Consider the following 15,653-nt stretch of genomic DNA (forward strand, 5'->3'; position numbering starts at 1 on the left):
AGTCAACAATATTGCATCTCTCTGACTCTTCCATTGTGACATTTCTTGCTGACTACAGTCAGGAAAGATTCTCTGTTTTTAAGGACTCGCGATTGGAGTCAAGCCGGTCCAGGATCATCTCCGCATCTCAAGGTCTTTAACCTTACTCATATTTGCAAATTCCCTTCAGCCATGTAAGGTAACATATTCACAGGTCTTGGATTTAGGACATAGATAACTTTGGGGGCCATTATTCTGTGTTTCACAGAGCTCCATCATTTTTGTTGGCATTGATTTTCTTAGGAGATCCACCTCACTTCCAATGGATCTGAAAAGAACACCACGGCTTACTCAATTCAGTGAACTTAGGAAGGACTTCTACTCTTTTGATCACCATGGTGGTCATTAAGATCCTCATTGGCTAAGGCCCAGCAGCAAGGTGAGAAGCTCATCTAGTTGGCTCTGACGGGCTGTCACATTTAGGCCCTTCAGTGTTTGGGGCCCATGAGACAATCTGGCTACCTAATAGCTCTTCCTTCCTGAGATGAGAAATTGTTTCTGCATGGATGGACATTTTCAACTTCCCTTTAAATGCCTACTCAATGGCAATGTAATTTGTATAGAGGGAAGAGGATGCAAAACTCAGTTGAGATGCCATAATCACCTTTTAAGTCAAATTACTAGGCTTTCTTTGAATCGGGATTCCAGGGCAGTTAAATGTTATGGCTGATGTTGAGCAGCAGATCAATTGCATTTTCAACACAGGGAAGTAATGTATTTGCCCTCAAAAAGCATTTAAGTAATAAAATATTTCACATTACAAACTGGCTAGCAGGGGAAGGGGAGGCAGTAATTCCCAGGTAGGCTCAGCGGGAGTTGATCAAGGCACTGCAACTCACACACACAAATCCAGGCTGCCAAGTCCAGAGGACTGCCATTGTCTTGCAAATTTGGGCAGTTCACACTGTATAATTCAGGTTGAAAAAATAAATAACCCGCCTATCCTTCATTTCCTGTGTAATTAAGGAAAGCACTGACTTTGTGGCCTGTGTAATTACAGACCTGGGGGCCCGACCTCAGGCTGTCTACACCAGTGCCAAGAGAATCACTGGAAAAGTGAAAAATATCAGACAATCAACTGGTGGCTTTGTCACACAACTGGTTTAAATGATTTCCTTCTGCCTGTCTCTTTCAAACTAGGGACAGAAGTTCTATTGCCCTGAATGCCCTGAAGTGTCTGCTTCAGCACCTGTACTCTACGTTACTTGCACACACGCCTGACAAGGACACTCTCGGGTGTCTGGCATTTTACACAAGCTGGCTTCCTCATCAACCCAAACCTCATGACGACAGTTATTTCCTCTTGTGTTCCTACTTTATTGAGGAAATCGAGAGAAAAGGCATGTATTTTTACTTCTACTTCCCTCTGCCCATCTGCTAGTATATTCTCTAGGCCCATCCTTAATTATGTCCCTCTTATTAGTTTTGTGACCTTGGACAAGTCATTTCACACCATCGAACCTCAGTTTGTCTTCTGTAACTAGGGGTGATTTGAAGGTGCACTTACATTTAGTGCCATAGGAAATGTGAATGAGGAGGACAGGGTGTTGTAGTCATGCTGACTCTGCTGTCTCCTGAAGGAAGGAGAAAAGAGACACTTGCCCCTTTCTCCACCTCTCCACCCTGCATCCCATCTCAACTCACTCCCAGAGGGGAGAGAAGTGGAAATAATCCATACATGGAGTGCAGAGAATCTTTGGGGCCATGAACTCTCTTTCCTTTGGAAAAGACTATATTGAATGGGAAGGTGTGGGAAGAAGAGAATTTTGGAGCTGGATGTGCCTTCTGGCTGGAGAGTGGCCCAGGCTGGTCTAAGAGAGTAGGCTCTGCATCTTGCTTCTTGGTCTTGAGCCAGCCTGGAAGCAATCACGTCACCATTCTGTTCTCTCCCCACAGAAGAAGGATACAGATTTCATCTTGTGCAAAACAATGATCTTTACTTTATTGTTTTCTCTTCAAGTTTTATCTGTCAGAAAACCTCCAGATTATGAAGCCCAGAAAGAAAAAATAATCAACCAAAAACAGAACCATCAAGTTCATAATCCAAATATGCAAACCAAAAACAGGAGTTACAAAATCGTAGGATTTCTCTATGACCTGGTTCCTGTAATTCAGGTAGAGATAGGAACACCATGTGCTATGGAATCTGGGGTGTGCTTTGAAAGCTTAGTTTCTCATGTACAAATCTCTATGATATTGGGCTACTCAGTTTACCTTGAGAAGCCTTGATAGTCTCACCTTTAAAATGGGTGAGATTACAGGTGTTCTGGACTTCCCAGGTGTCTCAACAGTAAAGCCAATGCAAGAGACATAAGAGACACTGGTTAGATCCTTGGGTTGGGAAGATCCCCTGGAGGAGGAAATGGGAACCCACTGTAGTATTCTTGCCTGGGATAATCCCATGGACAGAGGAGCCAAACAGGCTACAGTCCATGGGGTCACAAAGCCTCAGACATGACTGAGCAACTGAGTACAGCACACAGGACCTACTTAGGACCAAATGGAACACAGTTATACCCTATTTTTTGTTTTAAATTAAATTTAACTTTAGAATAGTTACAGATTTACAGAAAAATTATAAAGATAGTACAAACGGTTCTTTTGTATTCCACATCAGTTTTCTCCAATTGTTATTGTTTTACATTTGTACATTTATCACAACTCATGAACCATTATTGATGCATTATTATCACTGAGGCCCATATTTTAATTGGATTTTCCCAAGTTTTTACCCAATGTCCTTTTTCTGACCCAGAAGCCTCATAGGATTAGGTGGAGTTGTCATGACTCCTTAGGTGTCTCTTGACTGTGATAGTTTTTCAGGCTTTCCTTGTTTTGATGACTTTGACAGTTTTATAGAGAGCTGATCAGGTATTTTGTCAAAAGATACTCAGCTGGGATTTATCTGCTATATTTCAGAAGATTAGACATGGGTTATGAGTTTTGCGGAGGAAGATCACAGAGGCAAAGTGTAATTTTTCATTTCAGCATACCAAGGGAACATATTATCAACATGACTTTTCACTGTTGACTTTGACCCCAGTCACCTGGCCGAGGTAGTGTTCATCAGGTTTCTCCACTGCTTTCCTCCTCTTCATATTGTCCTCATTGGAAAGAAGTCGCCATACATAGCCCACAGTTAAGGGATGGGGAGTGATGCTCTACTCCCCTGTGAGAGTAGTAACTATATAAAATATTTGGACTTCTTCTGTAAGGGAGACTTGTTCTCTTTCATTTAATTTTTGATTCAAACATTTATTTACGTCAGTATAGACTCTTGAATGATTATTTAATGTTTTGCTGAGTTCAGTTCAGTTCAGTCACTCAGTCGTATCCGACTCTTTGCCACCCCATGAATTGCAGCACGCCAGGCCTCCCTGTCCATCACCATCTCCCGGAGTTCACTCAAACTCACGTCCATCGAGTTGGTGATGCCATCCAGCCATCTCATCCTCGGTCGTCCCCTTTTCCTCCTGCCCTCAGTCCCTCCCAGCATCAGAGTCTTTTCAATGAGTCAACTCTTCACATGAGGTGGCCAAAGTATTGGAATTTCAGCTTTAGCATCATTCCTTCCAAAGAACACCCAGGGCTGATCTCCTTTAGAATGGACTGGTTGGATCTCCTTGCAGTCCAAGGGACTCTCAAGAGTCTTCTCCAACACCACAGTTCAAAAGCATCAGTGCTCAGCTTTCTTCATAGTTCAACTCTCACATCCATACATGACCACTGGAAAAACCATAGCCTTGACTAGACGGACCTTAGTCGGCAAAGTAATGTCTCTGCTTTTGAATATGCTGTCTAGGTTGGTCATAATTTTTCTTCCAAGGAGTAAGCGTCTTTTAATTTCATGGCTGCAGTCACCATTTGCAGTGATTTTGGAGCCCAAAAAGATAAAGCCTGACATTGTTTCCACTGTTTCTCTATCTATTTCCCATGAAGTGATGGGACTAGATACCATGATCTTTGTTTTCTGAATGTTGAGCTTTAAGCCAACTTTTTCACTCTCCTCTTTCACTCTCATCAAGAAGCTTTTTAGTTCCTCTTCACTTTCTGCCATAAGGGTAGTGTCATCTTCATATCTGAGGTCATTGATATTTCTCCTGGCAATCTTGATCCCAGCTTGTACTTCCTCCGGCCAAGCGTTTCTCATGATGTACTACTCTGCATATAAGCTAAATAAGCAGGGTGACAATATACAGCCTTGACATACTCCTTTTCTTATTTGGAACCAGTCTGTTGTTCCATGTCCAGTTCTTACTGTTGCTTCCTGACCTGCATACAGGTTTCTCAAGAGGTGGGTCAGGGGGTCTGGTATTCCCATCTCTTTCAGAATTTTCCATAGTTTATTGTGATCCACACAGTTGAAGGCTTTGGCATAGTCAATAAAGCAGAAAGAGATGTTTTTCTGGAACTCTCTTGCTTTTTCCATGATCCAGCGGATGTTGGCAATTTGATCTCTGGTTCCTCTGCCTTTTCTAAAATCAGCTTGAACATCAGGAAGTTCACGGTTCATGTATTTCTGAAGCCTGGCTTGGAGAATTTTGAGCGTTACTTTACTAGCATGTGAGATGAGTGCAATTGTGTGGTAGTTTGAACATTCTTTTGCATTGCCTTTCTTTGAGATTGGAATGAAAATGGACCTTTTCCAGTCCTGTGGCCACTGCTGAGTTTTCCAAATTTGCTGGCATATTGAGTGCCGCACTTTCACAGCATCATCTTTCAGGATTTGAGTTATAATCTAATATTCCCTTACTTATTGCATTGTTTAGTTTGTTTCAGTTTTGGCCATTGGGAGCTTTTTCTGGTTGGCTCCTATGTCACTTTGACATGTCAATCCTTTTGTATTTTTGAGCATGTCCTTACTTTATAGCCCTACAAGATGATCCAGGCCAGTCTTACATATTTCCTTCCCTTGCCCTGCAATCCACCATTTCTCAAAGGAACCCTGGTTTCTTTCTTTGGACAATGGAATTAGAAACTAAATTCTAGATGCTGGCTTGCTTATTGCTATGAAGGTGTCATTGCTTCTAGTCTGTCCCTCTAGTGGAGAGAGGCACATAGTATATCTGTACATATGAACCTGTGTATATACATATTAATATGTTTGTAGTTATTTCTCTATTGCTCTCCATCCATATCTATATCAAGCTAAACATGAGTTTACACTATTGTCCCTGACTCTATTCCAGGACCAGGGGGCTCATTCCAGCCTTCCTTCCTTGTTTGTCTGTATCCTCTCACTCAAACAGTGAGAAATATGGCTCATACCATATGCTGTTCATTTATTATTTTTTCAAACACATTATACATGAACAGTGATTTGAAAATTGTTAACTCACACAATGGGAAATGACTTCAACTAGAACACAGTGCTATGTACAGTTCTTTTTGTCTTTAGGCTTAACACTTCCACTCATTTCCAAAGTTACTTAGATCAGCACCCTTATCCCTTACCCACTTCAGTGCAGGTATTTTGTACATTTGTAATACCGTTATTTTGTCACAGTCTGCCAATTGGGGTTTGTGATCTACCAATGAATTAAAAAAAAAAAGATTCATACTTTGTGCTATCTGGTTCTGTGGATTTTGACAAATGCACATTGCTGTGCATCCACCGCTACTGTACCATAGAATAGTTACACCAGCCTAAGACATCCCTTGTGCTTCACCTATTCAGTGTTACCTCCTCCCCAAACTTCTGACAACTGCTCAGCTACTGTGTGTCTCTTGTCTCTTCCAGAATGTCATGGAAATGGAATCATACAGTGTGTATCCTTTGCAGACTGGTTTCCTTCATAGCACATTCCTTTTTATCATTGAATTGCATTTTATTGCTGGCTGTACCACAGTTTGTTGATCCATTTGCCTCCCAAATAACATCTAGGTTGTTTCCAGTTTGGGGGGATTATGAATAAAGCTGCTTTATTCATATGATTATGAATAAACATTCATGCATTCCATAAATAAACTGTATTTGACTGATTATGAATAAACATTTGTGTACAGGTTTTTGTGTAAAATAAGTTTTCAAATCAGTTAGATAAATATCTAGGAGTACCATTGGTGGATTGTATGATAAAAGTATATTCAGCTTTCCAAGTGAGTGAATGAAGTCACTCAGTCGTGTCCAACTCTTTGCGACGCCATGAACTCTAGCCTACCAGGTTACTCCATTCATGGGATTTTCCAGGCAAGAATACTGGAGTGGGTTGCCATTTCCTTCTGCAGGAGATCTTCCTGACCCAGGGATTGAACCCAGGTCTTCCACATTGTAGGCAGACAGTTTACTGTCTGAGCCACCAGGTAAGTCCAGCTTTCCAAAGGACTGCCAAACTGTCTATCAAAGTGGCTGTCTCACTTTCCATTCCCTGCAGCAAAGAATAAGAGTTTCTATTGCTCTGCATCCTCACTGGCAATTGGAATTGTTAGTTTTTTGGATTTCAGCCGTGCTGAAATGTGTTAGTGGTTTCTCACTGTTTTGATTTACAACTCCGTAATGACCGATGATATTGGGTCTCTTTTTACATACTTATTTGCTATCTATATGTCTTCTTTGGTGAGGTAGGGGGTCAAATCTTTAATAGTTCTTTCTGTATTTTGGATACAAGTTATAACTTTGGATTTTCCTAAGAGTGTATTTTACAGAGCAGAAGATTTTAATGTCAGTAAAAAAGTCCAAGTTATTCATGTTTCATTTCATGGATCATGTTCTTCTTTTTCAGGATTGTGTTGGCTACTATAGGTCTTTTGCTTGCTGTGTAAGTTTTAGAATTACCTTGGCAATATCTAAAACTTTCCCTGCCTTGCTAGGTATTTAATCTGGATTATGCTGAAGCTACAGATCAAATTGGAAATAACTGGTCTCATTATAATATTGTCCTAAAATCCATTAAATGGGCTATCTCTCAGTTTCTTTAGATCTACTTTGATTTCTTTTATCAGTATTTTATTGTTTCTATGCACAGATCCCACACATATTTTATTAAACGAATAATACCTTAGTATGCCTTTATGGGGTGCTATTATAAGCACTGTTTTCCTAAAAAGTCTAATTTGAATTTTCCATTGCTGGCATATAGGAAAGCATTTGACTTCTGTATATTGAGTTGTACCCTGCCATCTTCATATATTCACCCATTAGTTTCAGGGATATTTTGTGAAATGTTTGTGGTTTCCTATAGACAATCATATATCTTTGAATGAAGGAATTATTCCTTTCCAGTCTCTACACATTTTATTCCTTGGTCTCATTTTATTGCCTTAGTTAGAACTTCCAGTACAATGTTGAATAGGAGAGGTGAGAGAGGACATCCTTGTTTATTGCTTTCTTAGGGAGAAAGGATCCAGTCATTCTCCATTGAGTATCATTTAGCTATAGGTTTTTCATATATATATATTTTATTATGATAATAAAATTCCCTTCTAGTTCTAGATTTTTGAGAGTTTTTATCATGAAGTGTGTAGAACTTTGTCATATGCATTGTCTGCATACATTAATAATCACATTGCCTTTCTTATTCAATCTGTTAATATGCTGATTTGTACTGATTGATTTATTAATGTTAAAACAGCTGTACATTCCAGGAATGAACTCCACTTAGTTACAATCCATTACAATCTCTTTACGTATTGTTGGATTCAATTTGCTAGTATTTTATTGAGAATTTTTACATCTATGTTCATGAGAAATGGTAGTATATGGTTTTCTTATCTTGAAATGTCTTCTTATTTTGATATTAGGGCAATGCTTACCTCATAAGATGCATTGTGAAGTATTCCCTCTTTTATTTTCTGGAACAGATATTGTCAAATTGATATTAAGTCTTCCTTAAGTTTTTGACAGAATACACAAGGATAACCATCTCGACCAGGTGTTCTTTATTTTTGGAAGGTTTCCAACTACTAATTCAATTTATTTTAATGAATATAATACTTTCAGGTTATCTGTTTCTCACTGAGTTAATATTCGTAATTTGTGCCTTCCAAAAAATTGGTTCATTTTATCTAAGTTATTAAATTTATGTGGCTGTACAGTTGTTCACAGCTTTCCTGTACTATCTTTTTAATATCCATGGGGTCAGTACTGATGAACCTTTTTAAAATTCCTGATATTGGTAATTTGGGTTTCTCTTACTTGTATTCATTAGACTGACTAGAAAATTATCAATTTTATTGAACTTTTCAAAAAAGCACTTTTTAGCATTCTTGATTTTCCCTAATATTTTTCTGTTTTCAATTTCATGGATTTCTGACTTATTTTTTTTTTATTATTCCCTTTCTTCTGCTTACTTTAGTTTAATTTGTTGTTCTTTCCCTATTTCTTTTCTTAAAATACAATAAGGCATTATTTATTGAGGTCTTAGGCCTCATCCCCACACTTTGACAGGATGAGGCATTTGGAAAGAGGTTGGAAGAGACAGAAAACAAAGCCGAGGGGCCTTGAGGCCACTGCCTAGGCAAGGACTTAGACATCCAAAAAGGAACCCAGAGCTGGATACTGGGCTGCAGGAAGGGAACATCCCTGGGGGGTTCTGATTTCTGGGCAGGAGCATAGAGGTGCTCTGTGTGAGGGTGGGGGTTTGGGAGGAGGGGAGAGGGAGAGGTGCGACAACTACTTTGGTTCACATCTTCAACTAATCTCTCTTCCATTTGCAAGCTCATCTCACCATGCCTTACCCAGCAGGAACGCTGGTTCTCCTTCTGGTCCTCTCCTTTCACACACTCCCCTGCCTACTATTCCCTTGCCTACCAGTGATTAGCTTCTCCCCCAGTCACTCCCATACCACTCATCCCTCCTTCTTCACACTAATTGTACCCAAGAGACACTTTGCTAGGAAACCAGACCTTATCACTCAGTTCACCTCAAGACCAAGGACCCTTGCATTCTTCTACCCCCTGGAAGAAGCTGGATAAGGGAATGGGGTGAGGATGGAGATGAGATAACCAGTACAAAGGTCTGCAACCCTCCAACAAAAACCCTACAAACAAGTCCCAAGCAAACAAGAATCCAGACCATTTCCAGCCCCACTCATTTCTTTCTCTGGTCTGGCCATCCTCCACTGTATCCTCTTCCTTAATAGTCTGGGAGTCTGGACCAAAGTGCTCAGGTTGTGGGCAGATCCCATCTGTAGCTGCGCCATCTTTCATAGCTGCAGTCTCCACCTCCTTCATGCTATTTGCACCATCATCCTCATCAATCTCTCTGGTTGTAGTCAGTCCATTGATTCTGACCTTACACTTTCTTTGGGTGATGAGAGAGGCCATCGCCTTCAGAGCAGCCCTATTATTCCTCTGGAAGTGGTGGAACATGATCTGTAGCTGCTGAGTCACCTGGGGCAGACTCTCACCCCCCACAACCGTATTAAACTTGTTTGTCATTAGCTCCCTGAGGAAGTCCTTCATCTCATCTAGCTCCAAGTCAGCATTGCGGAAGAATTACTCCTCCACTGCACCCTCCAGCCATTCAGCCTTCTCCTGGCTGTGCACAACCCCAAAGCCATTCCCATAGCGATCTGCAAGGTGGGCCAGGCCTCCAGTGATGCGCAGACTGCAGTCCCTAAGAGCCTCTTTCTTTATTTCTTAAAATAAAAATGGGTTATTAATTTTAGATCATTCTTCTTTTCTAATATTTGCATGTAATTCTATAAATGTCCCTTTAAACATTGTTTTAACTCTATCACAAAGTTTGATAGGTTGTATTTTCATTCTCATTTAGTTCAATATGTTGAAACTTGTTCTTTGACCCATGGTTTATTTAGAAGTGTGTATTTTAATTTCCAAACATGAGGATTTTCCAGCCCTCTTTCTATTATTGACTTGTAGTTTATTTATAGTTTTGTCAGAGAATATACTTTGTATGATTTCTATTCTTTTAGATTTCTTAACGTATGTTTTATGACCTAGAATGTAGTCTGCCTTGGTGAATGTTTCATGTGAACCTCTGAAGAATGTCTATTCTGTTGTTGTTGGATGGATTATGCTATAAATGTCACTTAGATCAAGTTGATTGATAGTACCCCTCAGGTCATCCACATCTTTATTGATTTTCTGCTTGCAGGATCTATCAATGAATGACATAGGGGTTGAAGTCTCCAACTGTAGTGGTGGACTGTTTCTCCTTCGAGTTCTATCATGTTGTTTCATGTATTTTGATGCTCTTCTGTTAGGTACATAAATGTTAAGGATTGCTATGTGTCTTTGTAAAAGTAACTTGTTTACCATTATATAATGTCCCTCATTATCCCCTGTTAATCTTTTATTTTGAAGTATGCTTTGTCTAAATTTAAGATAGCCCGCCAGCTTTCTTTTGATTAGTGTTGGCATGATGTTGTTTTCTCCATCTTTACTTTTCACTGACTATGAATCTTCATAATTGAAGTGGGTTTCTTGTACACAGAATGTACTTTGGTTGTGTATTTTGTTGTTGCTATTGTGTTTTATCCATTGTGACAACCTCTGCCTTGGACTGGTATAAATAGTGAATTCACATTTAGAGTAATTAATGATCTAGCATCTTTGTGACTGCTTTCTATTCATTACTTTAATTTTTTTCTTTGATTCTTTCAGTCTCTTTCTGCTTTCTCCCATTTTAATTGAACATTTTTTATATTTATAGTTTAGATCCTTTTCTGATAAAAAACATATATTTCATTTTTAAAAAAATTTTAGTGTTTAAATATGCCTTACAATATACATTTTAAAATAATATATGTCCACCCTCAATTGGAACAATTAACTGGACATGGAGCAACAGACAGGTTCCAAATAAGAGAAGGAGTACATCAATGCAGTATATTGTCACCCTGTTTATTTAACTTACATGTAGAGTACATCATATATGTAGATATACTCTACATATATGTACTGTACTTATATGTAGATGTGCTTTACATATATGTACTATACTTATATGTAGAGTACATTGGCTGGGCTGGATGAAACACAAGCTGGAATCAAGATTGCTGGGAGAAATATCAATAACCTCAGATATGCAGAGGACATCACCCTTATGGCAGAAAGTGAAGAAGAACTAAAGAGCCTCTTGATGAATGTGGAAGAGGAGAGTGAAAAAGTTGGCTTAAAGCTCAACATTCAGAAAACTAAGATCATGGTACCTGGTCTTATCACTTCATGGCAAATAGATGGGGAAACAGTGGAAACAGTGGCAGACTTTATATTTGGGGGCTCCAAAATCACTGCAGATGGTGACTGCAGCCATGAAATTAAAAGATGCTTACTCCTTGAAAGGAAAGTTATGATCAACTTAAACAGTATATTAAAAAGCAGAGACGCTACTTTGCCAACAAAGCTCTGTCTAGTCAAAGATATGGTTTTTCCAGTAGTCATATATGGATGCACGAGTTAGACTATAAAGAAAGCTGAGTGCTGAAGAACTGATGGTTTTGAACTGTGGTGTTGGAAAAAACTCATGAGAGTCCCTTGGACTGCAAGGAGATCCAACCAGTCCATCCTAAAGGAAATCAGTCCTGAATATTCAGTGGAAAGACTGATGCTGAAGCTGAAACTCCAATACTTTGGCTACCTGATGCAAAGAACTGACTCATTTGAAAAGACCTTGATGCTGGGAAAGATTGAAGGCAGGAGGAGAAGGGGACCACAGAGGATGAAATGGTTAGATGGCATCACCGACTCAATGGACATGAGTTTGAGTAAACTCCGGGAGTGGTGAGGGACAGGGAGGCCTGGCGTGCTGCAGTCCATGGGGTCACAAAGAGTTGTACATGACTGAGCAACTGAACTGAACTGAACTGAACCCTCAAATGACATTATATCAATTCTGATAAAATTAGTGGAGTATTCTCAGTTCCTCCATTCTTTGTCTTGTGATATTACAGCCATATACTTGTTTGTTATAAACAATTGATGCTGTAATTGCTTTAAACAAACATTTGTGCATGCACATTAAGTCACTTCAGCCGTGTCCAACTCTTTGTGACCCTACGGATTGTAGTCCTCCAGGCTCCTCTGTCCTTGGGACTCTTCAAGCAAGAATACTGGAGTGGGTTGCCATGCTCTCCTCCAGGGAATCTTCTTGACACAGAGATGTAGCTCAAGTATGCTACAGCTCCTACGTTGCAGGTGGATTCTTTACTGCTGAGCCAAAATATATGTTGTGTACAGGAAACTGACTTTAATTATGAAGATTCATAATCAGTGAAAAATAAAAATGGAGAAGCCCAAACAAGCATTTATCTTTTACCAATTAAGACTAAGAAACATGCTTCATTTTATTTTACCTTCATTTATTTATTTATTTTATGACACTTTTTCATTCTTAACTCATAGTTTCTGTTTAATATCTTATCCTGTGGAAATAACTTCTTTTAACATTTCTTACAGACAAGATAACTGTTGAGAGTAAACTGTCTTATTTTTTGTTCATATGACAATATCTATTTCTCCTTTATTTTTGAAGGGTAATTTTCCTGGACGTAGAAGTCAAGTTTAGTGAGATTTTTTAGCTTTTTATTTATTGACATGAATTTACCATGTACCATGAATTTACCAGTTAAAATGTACAATTCATTGATTTGTAATTTATTCATAGGTTACATAATCATAACCCCTACCATATTCTAGAATATTTTCATCACTCCAATAGGAAACGCTGTCCAGTTGGCAAACATTTTCCATTTCTCCCTTCATCTAGCCCCTGGCATCCACTACTTTATTTTCTGTCTTTAGAGAATTACCTAATCTGGGACACATTCATTCATATGAACAGAATAATGCAATATGCAGCATTTTGTGCCTGGCTTCTTTTAATTAACATAATCATTTCAGAGGTATAGCATGTTATAGCATGTATCAGAGCTCCATTCATTTTATGGTCAAACAATATTACATTGCACGTTTTATTTATTTGATCACCAGTTGGTGGACATTTGAGTTGCTTCAACTTTTTGACTATTAGAGAGTGGGATTGCTGGGTCATATGGTAACCCAATGTTTAACTTTTTAAGCAACTTCCAAAGTGTTTTCACCAGGGTTATACTATTTTGTATTCCCATAAATGGTGCATGAAAGTTCAAATTTTTTCACATCCTCATCACACTTATTCTTGTCTGTTTTCTAACTAGAGCCATCATTTTGGTGTGCAGTGCTTAGTTGTCATCTGTATACCTTTATTTAGTGAATTTCCTGTCCAAATCTTTTGTCCATTTTTTGCATTGTTGCTTTTCATGTATTTTGCCAGATTCTTAAGTTTTTCATACTTAAATGTTATTGTTAATGTGACTATTTTTATTTTAATTTTCAATTGTCTATCCTACTATATAGAAAACAATTAATTGGATTTCATATATCAACTGTATATCTTGCAACATTGCTTAATTTACTTCTTCAGTTCAGTTCAGTTGCTCAGTCGTGTCCGACTCTTTGCGACCCCATGAATCGCAGCACGCCAGGCCTCCCTGTCCATCACCAACTCCCGGAGTTCACTCAGACTCACGTCCATCGAGTCCGTGATGCCATCCAGCCATCTCATCCTCTGTCGTCCCCTTTTCCTCCTGCCCCCAATCCCTCCCAGCATCAAAGTCTTTTCCAATGAGTCAACTCTTCTCATGAGGTGGCCTAAGTACTGGAGTTTCAGCTTTAGCACCATTTCTTCCAAAGAAATCCCAGGGCTGATCTCCTTCAGAATGGACTGGTTGGATCTCCTTGCAGTCCAAAGGACACTCAAGAGTCTTCTCCAACACCACAGTTCAAAAGCATCAATTCTTTGGAGCTCAGCCTTTTTCACAGTCCAACTCTCACATCCATACATGACCACAGGAAAAACCATAGCCTTGACTAGACGGACCTTAGTCGGCAAAGTAATGTCTCTGCTTTTGAATATGCTGTCTAGGTTGGTCATAAGTTTTAGTTATTTGTTGTTGTTGTAGATTTCATTGGATATTCTACACTGATGTTGCCTGCAAATAAAAACAGTTTAATTCTTTTCCAAACTGGATAACTTTTCATACATTTTCTGATATGATTTCAGGGACAGAAATTCAGTACAGTGAGAGTAGACACCTCTTTGTTATTTTGATCTTAGAAGTAAAGCACTCAGTCTTCTACTGAGAGAGTCAATTCCTAGGAAGGTTGATAAGAAGTTCAGGGTCCCCAAGGAGGAGAAAGGGGTCCAGGTTCTCAAGTAAGAGAAAAGGACAAACATTTTTTTCTACATTGCTTTGTCTTAGTTAATATAACAATGTATCTTGCTCAAGGATATGTTTCTCTTTAACAAGAACCTTCTGACTAATCTTGTTATCTTAAAACTTTTATACTGCAGGAGTGGGTCTGATAAGATCTTTCTATTGTTAGTTTTAATCCTATCATATTAAAATGTAAATTGTGAGAGTGGGTCTAGTAAGATCTTTACAATCTTGAGACATTCTTTTGATTTACTGTAATAACCAATTGAAAAAGTATATAACTCCCTTTTCTAAGAGTAGCGCATGGGGAACTCTTTATTTCCCTTCTGATGTCTATGTCAGAAATTTTCTCTGTCCTCTTTCACCTTAATAAAACTTTGCTACACAGAAGCTCTTGAGTGATCAAGTCTGGTCCCTGGTGCTGAAGCTAAATCTTCTTGGAGATCACGAATCTGACATCATTCTCTGTAATCTATCATCTTGGCTCATCCAGGATCTTCAGGACAAGGTAAGAACATTCAGAGCTCTAGCCTCCCTGCTTTCTCAGTATACACGTTTTCTGCTTTGCTTTACTAACTCTTTGGTGTGCTTGTGTGAATGAATGACATGCCCTGTGTGAAGCAAGTGATGAGTCCTGTTCTGCAGTTTTGAGGTGCCTTGTTATGACTGAAGGCAGACCCCAAAAGGGGAGCTTTGTTGGGGTTTTATATGGACCTGCCAATGCCAAGAGACACCCAAGGTCCCTGTGAAGGAGTGGCCAGAAATGGGCGAAGCATGTGGTCCAAACTTTCTTGATCATCTTTTCCTGGTCTCTTTGATCATTTCATAATTGCGTGGGGAATTAGAACTACTAACCTACTCTGTCAGATCATAGACTTCCAAGGGACTTGTGATCCATGAAGTTACTGTATACTTTTACTAGACCCCTAGTACAGAAGTGCCTAGCCTTGCTAGGAGCCAAAAGTTACAAGAGCACGTTTGGGAGTGAGGCAGAGCTCTAGCCCCAGGAACGTCTCTCAGGCTAGAGGCCCATCGCTTGGCTGCCTGCTTCAAGGGCTAGCAACCTAAAAGTGAGTATTTGTCATGGCTGTGCTTCTGATCTGTGTGGATACAGCATCGCAGGTAACCATGAGGTTTTTGAGGACACAGATAGGGAATTGCAGGACTTGGTCAGATTGGAGGTGCAGTGGGCTTCTTCCTTTGGTAGTGCTCAGTTCAGTTCAGTTCAGTTCAGTCACTCAGTCGTGTCCGATTCTTTGAGACCCCATGAATTGCAGCACGCCAGGCCTCCCTGTCCATCACCAACTCCCGGAGTTCACTCGGACTCGCGTCCATCAAGTCCGTGATGGCATCCAGCCATCTCATCCTCTGTTGTCCCCTTCTCCTCCTGCCCCCAATCCCTCCCAGGATCAAAGTCTTTTCCAATGAGTCAACTCTTCTCATGAGGTGGCCAAA

At 39.6% G+C, this 15,653-nt stretch overlaps 1 pseudogene; it reads right to left on the reverse strand.

Moving 5' to 3' along the window:
- Positions 1-15,653, reverse strand: part of LOC120881565 — a 196,594-nt pseudogene that overhangs the window by 46,553 nt on the left and 134,388 nt on the right.

Source organism: Oryx dammah, unplaced genomic scaffold (assembly GCF_014754425.2).
Source record: "Oryx dammah isolate SB20612 unplaced genomic scaffold, SCBI_Odam_1.1 HiC_scaffold_23, whole genome shotgun sequence".
NCBI classification, from domain to species: Eukaryota; Metazoa; Chordata; class Mammalia; order Artiodactyla; family Bovidae; genus Oryx; species Oryx dammah.